Source organism: Octopus bimaculoides, chromosome 11 (genome assembly GCF_001194135.2).
Source record: "Octopus bimaculoides isolate UCB-OBI-ISO-001 chromosome 11, ASM119413v2, whole genome shotgun sequence".
Taxonomy (NCBI): Eukaryota; Metazoa; Mollusca; class Cephalopoda; order Octopoda; family Octopodidae; genus Octopus; species Octopus bimaculoides.
In genome coordinates this window covers 25,635,755-25,644,028 of record NC_068991.1, presented here as the reverse complement: position 1 = coordinate 25,644,028, position 8,274 = coordinate 25,635,755, and the positions used below count along the sequence as shown (strand labels likewise).

At 34.9% G+C, this 8,274-nt stretch overlaps 1 protein-coding gene across 10 annotated transcripts in view; it reads left to right on the top strand.

Annotated features, from left to right (window-relative positions):
* The window catches only part of LOC106869641 (gonadotropin-releasing hormone II receptor), a 575,980-nt gene that overhangs the window by 118,410 nt on the left and 449,296 nt on the right, over positions 1–8,274 (top strand). The gene's annotated exons all lie outside the window — the stretch shown is intronic.

Genomic DNA, 8,274 nt, shown 5'->3' with positions numbered 1-8,274 from the left:
TATATATATATACACATATATATACATACGTACGTACACACATACATACATATACACATACATGCATACATACATAATACATACATATATATACACACACACGCGCACGCACACGCACACACACACACATATATATATACATGTATGTGTGTTTGTATGTGCGTATGTGTGTGCATATATATATACGTATAGACAGACAGACAGACAGACAAACAGACAGACAGACAGATAGACAGACAGACAAACAGACAGACAGACAGACAGACAGACAGACAGACAGACAGACAGATAGATAGATAGATAGATAGATAGATAGATAGATAGATAGATAGATAAACTTACTTGGAAATAGATGCGCGGCGTTCAATCATATAATAATATAAATAATACATATATATATGAATATATACATACTTACATATATATGTATATACATAGGCATATATGGGTACAGAACGTCATAAAACGTAAACAACAGGAAATACGACAACTACAGCGACGACAACAACAACCACAGCGACAACAGCAACAACAACAGCAGCAGCAGCAATATCAAAGTTAACAGCTACAACAATGACAATAACCAGACTGGTGTCGCAGAAACAGAAACCGTAAACGGACAAATGAGTGACAGCTCACAAAAAGAACAACAGCGAGCAGATTTACAAAAGGAAGATTTAGCACCAGGTCTACTTTGAACTGCCCTACAGGGAGAAGACTGTACTAGATAGCGGAAGTGATGTAGTTAGCCTCAAAATAACAGAAGCACATTTTACTCGGAAGCAAGGACCTAGGCTGAACTGCCCGAGTGAGCTGGATGCGCAAAAACACATCTACTATGTCGGGGATCTTTAATCATGAAAGAGGAGAAACTGAAATGAAGCGTCTGATGAAGAACCCTCTATTCGAAAATGCTCACTAAACAAACTACAACACCCAGCAACAAGCTTACTGCCGGTCACACGCAACATATAGAGTAAACTATCCTTTTATCTACCAATCCAACTATCTATCTGTCTACCTACACACACACACACACACACAAACATACACACACGTGTGTGTGTGTGTGTGTGTGTGTGTAAAATATGGCATAATTACAAACGCTAAATTTTTAGCCATTACTCCGCAGACTAAAAAGAAAATTATGGGTTACACTATATGTGGCGTGTGACCGGGAGTAAGCCTGTTGCTGGATGTTGTAGCTTATTTAGTGAGTATTGTTGAACGGAGAGTTCTTCATCAGACGTTTTCTTTCATAGTTTTTATTCTTAACCGATTTTCAAACCTTATTGGGTTCTCATCAGAGGCGTCCACAAAATTCTGACAGTCTCCAAAGAAACAAGTAGCCAAAGTGTTTATATACTCAACAAATGCAGCAGTTACTCTGTGAAGGAGTCCCTAATTTGCATACCTAGAGTGTTTAACACTCTATAAATACCAGCAGCCTCTCAAAGGAGATCTTAGTCCACACAGTATCAAGGTATGGTATAATATATATGTAAAATATGGTATAATTATAAACAGGGCAAATTTTATACATAGATCGATCGATCGCTCTATCTATATCTGTCTCACTATCGACCCGTTTATCTGCTTGTCTAACCATTTACCTACCCATCTACTTTTCTACCTACTTCTATATACCCACACCATTTATATCATCTTAAACTTTCGAAACTTTAAGAACAAAAGAATTTGTTTAAAAAAGAATTTTAAAACCTTTAAAACATTTATATCCATGAACCTTTAAAGCTTTTATATCAGTGATCATCAAAAAAATTATATCCATCAACTTATTGAAGAAAATTAAACCTCCTTGTACTCTTCTATTTCCAGTGTATTCTATCTTGTCCTGTTTTTGTATTTTTTTCATCTTCCTCCCTACTTAATCCCACTAACGGTGTCGCTAACTTACTAATTTATATATATATATATATATATATATATATATATATATATATATATATATATATATATATATATATATATACAGAGAGAGAGAGAGAGGAGAAAGAGAGAGGAGAAAGAGAGACAGAAAGAGAGAGACACAGAGACAGATAAATAATTTAAAATTAAATTCTTACGGATTAAAATAGTAATATGAAATTTCGATTCTTACATGTAGTACGAGTTTTAATGTCTTTTTTTGGGCCGCACAGAGAACATCTTCCTTTTTTCTTTGGTTGAGGAATCTCAAATGAGGTTGAAGATTGTCTCCTTTTCTTGTTTGGTTGAGAAATGTTAGCGGAACTATAAGATCGTTTGTCATATTCTTGTGTTGAATTAATTCCAGCAAGTTCCTCTCCTAACTGAATTAGGCACTGTCTTCTTTTATCCTTGAAACTTTGCAAGTGAAGGTGTTTAGCAACAATGAGAACATTCACTGCACTTATATCAACCATCTTCTTGAATATAACCATAGGCCATCTTCGATTCTTCTTTTGCAAGTGTATGTCCTTACCATCTTATCTAAGATATCTGCTCCTCCTTTTGTTTTGTTGTAACATGTAATATCTTAAGGTTTCTTTTCAGTACTTTTGTATCAAGTGAAGGCTGAGAGTGCATTGCACTCATAAGTGTGACAACATAATTTTTCTTGGGACAATGAGATAGGATCATAGAATCCTTTTGAAGTCCAAATATTGTGCTGTTGATTTCTCTTTCTTTTCCATTTGTGACAGCACTTGGAAGTTCAACTCTGTTCTTTCTAGTTGTTCCCACTAAAGTAGTTTTCTTCCTCAGCAACTTTCAAGCCAATCCTAGACTTGTTAAGAAATTATCATGAGTTATATTGCGACCAGTATTTTCAAGTTCTTTTTGTAAGCTTTCAAGAATTCATGAACTTGATTTGTCTTTCTCCCTTTTACTCGGTCTCTTCCAGTGTAGATTTGCATTTTCCAGGCATAATATGTTTCACTGTCACATATTGCCCAAATTTTAATTCCATATTTCCCTAGTTTTGAAGGAATATAAACCCGGAATGGGCAGCGCCCTCTGAATGAAACTAATTTTGCATCAACTCTTATGTATGAACTTGGAGCATATCCATCTTGCAAATTCTGATTCCACATTTCAAATACTTCTGTGGGCTCCAACTTATCATCACTTCTCTTTTTTTCTTCTTGTACAAGCATCATCAAAACGCAATGCTTCTAAAATCTGTTGAAATCTTCCCCGGCTCGTAATTTTTTTGAATGTCGGGCGGCCATCTTCTTGACTCCATAAATGTGTGACATTTTTATAATTAGATTCATAAACACTTATAAGAATAATAAGTCCAATAAATTTCTTTAGTTCAGAGTGATCAATTTCCTTCTATTTATCTTTGTAAACAACCTGACCATCAGCATTTGTCCATTTACGATTTACTTCAAGAAGATTCTGGCGCATAAAGATAGTAAAACATGTTCCAATGCTATCGCGAGACCTTTTAGCAAAACGGGATGGCACACGTTCATGGTGCACAATATCGCAAGACAAAGTTCTTACTGTGCTTGGATAAGGGGAATAGGATGCCAAACTTCTTGTCTGTCTCTAGAAACATATTGCTCATTCATAATTGCGTGGCTTGCAGATAATTGTTTTTGAGTAGCTTCATCATCTGATGACACAGAACCTAAACTGTCCAGCACACAATCACTTTTACTATCATCTTCAGTGCAATAGAAGGAATCACTACTATCTTCTTCTCATTCTTTATCTAATTCCGGTAACCTTTTCGATATTTGGTCTTCACTCAAGTTTTCACGTTTAGATACATTGGAAAGCACAACTGAAGTATATGAAACTTGATAGCAAACTAAAGGCAGATATTGCTCCCTCATATATTTATATTCTCCTGAATGAGGATGCAATATATTGTAAGAATTGCGTCATCACATAGAAGTATTGAATCATCCTGTAGCCTAGCAAATTGAAGGTGATGCAACACCACACAAATTTACAGGAATATTTTCATGATTTTTTCTGTTTTATCTAAAATTCAGCAAATAAATTGAATACAATTTTATCTCTTTTATATCTGATAAATATCTAGGAAACTCATATTTTATGCTGCCTTTATTCTGTTTAGAATGACAAGAGTATTGTCTGAAATTAATTCGAGGGTCCAATGGAACCATACGGTAATTAATGTATAAAGTGAAATTTTCTATCTTTTATACACATTCTGAAAATTTCCCATTTGACAAATAAAAGAGTCAAGAAAAAGTATGAGTCACGATAAATCAGCAGGATCAAATAACATAAACAGTAAGAAAAAACAACTGAAAAAAAACTGAAATGGGTCCATTGGACCCATTGATAAACAGAAGGTTAAAAGATTAGCAGAATATTGTAATCATTTATTCTGGTGTAATTTCAGTCAATCAGAAAGATATTGCTTTTGATAGTTTCCTTTTTTTTCTCTTTTATATTCGTCGGTCCTTACATCCGCAGAGGAATATTTGAAAAACATAACGTCGGTTATTTGCAATTGAAGTATAGTTGTTGCTTCATTTTCTTTAGACCGAGAGTTAGAAGTCTGTCAGAAACACAAAGATGTGTTGACGGAAATGGAACCAGTTCATGCAAACCCCTTCAAGCAAATTTTGGGTAGGAATCGCACGTCACGAACTAAAATTTCTCTGCCTGATTTTTCATCGAACATAAATTTTACTCCCGAATCACTCATCGGCGCTAAAAGTTCATGTTGGTATCCATTAGTAATTATTCAATTGGTAATTTAATTGGGAACTGAATCCAAATAAACATCACCAATGTTAAAGAAATATCCTTTTGATTCAATTTCTAGCGCTGCGAAATGCTTTATAAGTTTCATTTCTATTAGGTCGTCAAGTGTGAAATTTGTAGAAAAGAAAAAAGTTTGCTAATGTTTTATAAATACAAGGAATAGTTTTATTCATCATAGTATACACTTTTTCCCTTTCGGTGGTAGCTTGTCATGCCCGGAACTGTAAAATCCTGGCAATCTAGAGTCAATAAAATCTTGGAAGGCCTGTTTTACGGTATCATCGGAATTAAATTTTTTTTCCTATCAAAAAGATATCCAAATTCTCGAAGAAGTGGTAGTTAGTGGGGGCAAGATCAGGTGAGCGTGGTGGATGATAGAGAACTTCCACATCCAACTCCAGTAGTTTCCCCAATGTCATTTTTGCGATGTGTGGTCTGGCGTTGTCATGCAATAAAATAGGAGTGAATATGTTGGTTAATCTGGGGGTTTTTTGGATGCCGGGGGGTTGTAAGGTTCTGCATCATTTGTTCCATTTGGTTGCAGTATACTTCGGCCGTGATTGATGAGCCAGGTTTAATGAAATCATAATGGATCACACCTACACCAGAACACCATCAGCTTCTTTTGATGAATTTTGCTTTTTGGACTGTGTTTTGGTGGATCGTCTTTGTCCAACCATTGTGCTGAATGTTTACAGTTGTTGTATTGGATCCCATTCTCATCACGTTACAATTCAATTTTAAAATTATTCATTTTGTGACGAGAAAGTAGCATAATGCAGGCTACCAAACGTTAATGTTTCTTATTTTCATTGGGTTCATGTGGAACACACTTATCCAACTTTTTCACTTTACGGATTTGGAGTAGGTGAGTCAATATTGTTTGCTTGCTAACACCAAACAACAAAGATAATTCACGGGCATTTTGAGATAGATCTGACTCGATGGTGGCTTTCAGTTCGTCATTATCCACCTTTGTTTCTGGTCGATCGCGTTGCTCATTTCTGAGGTCAAAGTAACTAGAACGAAATTTTGCAAACCAATTAACATTCCGAAATGTCTTTGAGGCTGTATTTCCAAGAAAGAACTCATATTTCAAAACTGCACGAATTTCCAACTTATCAATCTCTAAACAAACATAGCACCTAATAATAGCTACATAGCATGGTAACACTTTCTCAAGCATTAGCACAATTTTATCCTTTTATTCTATACCACACTGCTAAGTTACAGTGAAGTAAACATATCTGAACTGGCTGCCATTTGATGTCAGTGGATACATGCAATCAGAAAGATGCAAATTCAATGGCCTTCCACATATTTACATTTGTCAAATTCACTTAAAAGCCATTGATCGGAGTGGGCCTATTGTAAAAAAAATACTTGCCTAAGGTACCACGATATGAGACTGAACCAGATACTCTGTGATATCAAAGCGAACGTCTTAGCCACGCAACTGTCTTGAAACTACCACACAGATACAGTCCTCCCGAATTTCATTTTATCTTTACAGTTCAATAATTTCATTTTTCTGGTATGCTTATCTTTTATCTTTTACTTGTTTCAATCATTGGATTGCGGCCATGCCGGAGCACTGTCACGAAGAATCTATAATCAAATGAATCGACGCCAGTGCATTTTTCCCTTTTTCAACGAATCAATGACATTTAATATTCTTTTTATTTTCATACACTTACTTTCCATTCTTCGAACGATATATGAAGAAGCATATTGTTAACCAGTAAATACCAACTAACCTATAGTTTCTAACCTCACCATTGATAAAAACACTAAATTAACGTATATTTAACTGTAGTTCTATTTGTTTTAACACATATACGCACATACAACTTCATATATACGTTAAAGTAGTGAGTAAAGGCAAACAATTACGCAAGGAATGACAAGGATATTTAATTTCATTTAATTCAATCTAATTTAGCTACATAACGAATGGGTGAAAAATAGTAAAAAATATAATCTCTGACAGCTGTTTCTGGGATGCCCAGCCAATGGAGCCTCGTATCGAGCAAAGGCTCTGTACGTTGGGTATATCGTCATCAGAGAGATATAGATTAGACAGTGGACGAAAGTTCCTCATCAGTGATATTTATTGTTGTTCATTATGTCCAGGAGAGAGGAAGGGTCCAGTTAAATCCAGTTTGTTCGTATATACTCCACTCTAAACGCTTTGCAACGTTTGTTTTTGAAAGTAGTGGTTTTCTGTTTGCAGCCCTCCCGTGAAATCCGGCTTTGTGCAGCACCCGGCCAATAGTTTTTTGGAAACATAACATGACATTCCTGGCTTAGGATGAATGTTGCTGCAATTTAGCCCCAGGAGACATCGTCTCCAGATTTCAAATTTTCACACAAGGCCAGCATTTCGAGAGAGGGGTGTAAGTCGATTACATTGACCCAGTGTTCAACTGGTACTTATTTTATCGACCCAGAAGGGATGAAAGGCAAAGTCGACCACAGCTGAATTCAAAGTCAGAAAGTAAAGACGGATGAAATGAGGATAAGCATTTTACTTGGAGCGGTGACAATTCAGTTCACCGCATCAGATTTACATCTAACTATTGCGAGTTAATCATAACTAACTGCTTAAAAAACAGTCTCTTGTAGGTTGCCATTATATAACCAGAAAGTACACGTTTAATTGCGAAATTAGTATTACACACTATTAATAGAAATGTGAATTATGTAAAACCTTCCATAAGTTTAACTTGTGATAAATGCAAACACAAACGCGTTGGCTTACAAAGTCACATATTCAATAACGTATATGCTGTTACACATCCGTACGTCTGCTGCTGCGTATATACATCAAAATAAACAAACATAAAGCATACATATATACCTAGGTATATGCATACTTACATAGACATACATGCGAACATACATCTATTCTAGTCATTGAATATATGTGTACGCATGCATACGTTTAAGTACTTAAGATGGAGAGAGAAACTTTTTTTTTAAATATTGACAGCACTCAGGTTTCTGTTACCTGCTTATGCAATACCATATATCTTGATCGATAATCTTACGGTTGTTTTCGCCACATAATTCAATACTTTTCTAATGTTATTGTAATCCAGACGATCAATCGATAAATCGGTGGTATAACAAGTTATTGATTTAAAATCAAGTACGGCCACAATCTCTATCATCTTGTTTTTCCTTTATTCTTTTACCCCTCCTCCTATTTTTTCTTCTTCTTCTTCTTCTTCTTCTTCTTCTTCTTATTATTATTATTATTATTATTATTATTATTATTATTATTATTATTATTATTATTATTATTATTATTACTATTATTATTATTATTCGTGTCTCTCCTTCTCTCTCTGTCTACCTCCCTCTTACCCTTCTCTCTTAATTTTTGTTCTTTTTAAAGATTCTACTAAGTCGTATCTTTCACTTTTGCCAAGTTTTCCTGTTATTTTGGAAGTTTTGTATGAAAAGAGACGTAAAATTAAATATACGTACAAATTCACATATCGTTAAATAAGTTAGGTTTATAAGTATTTAATTGAT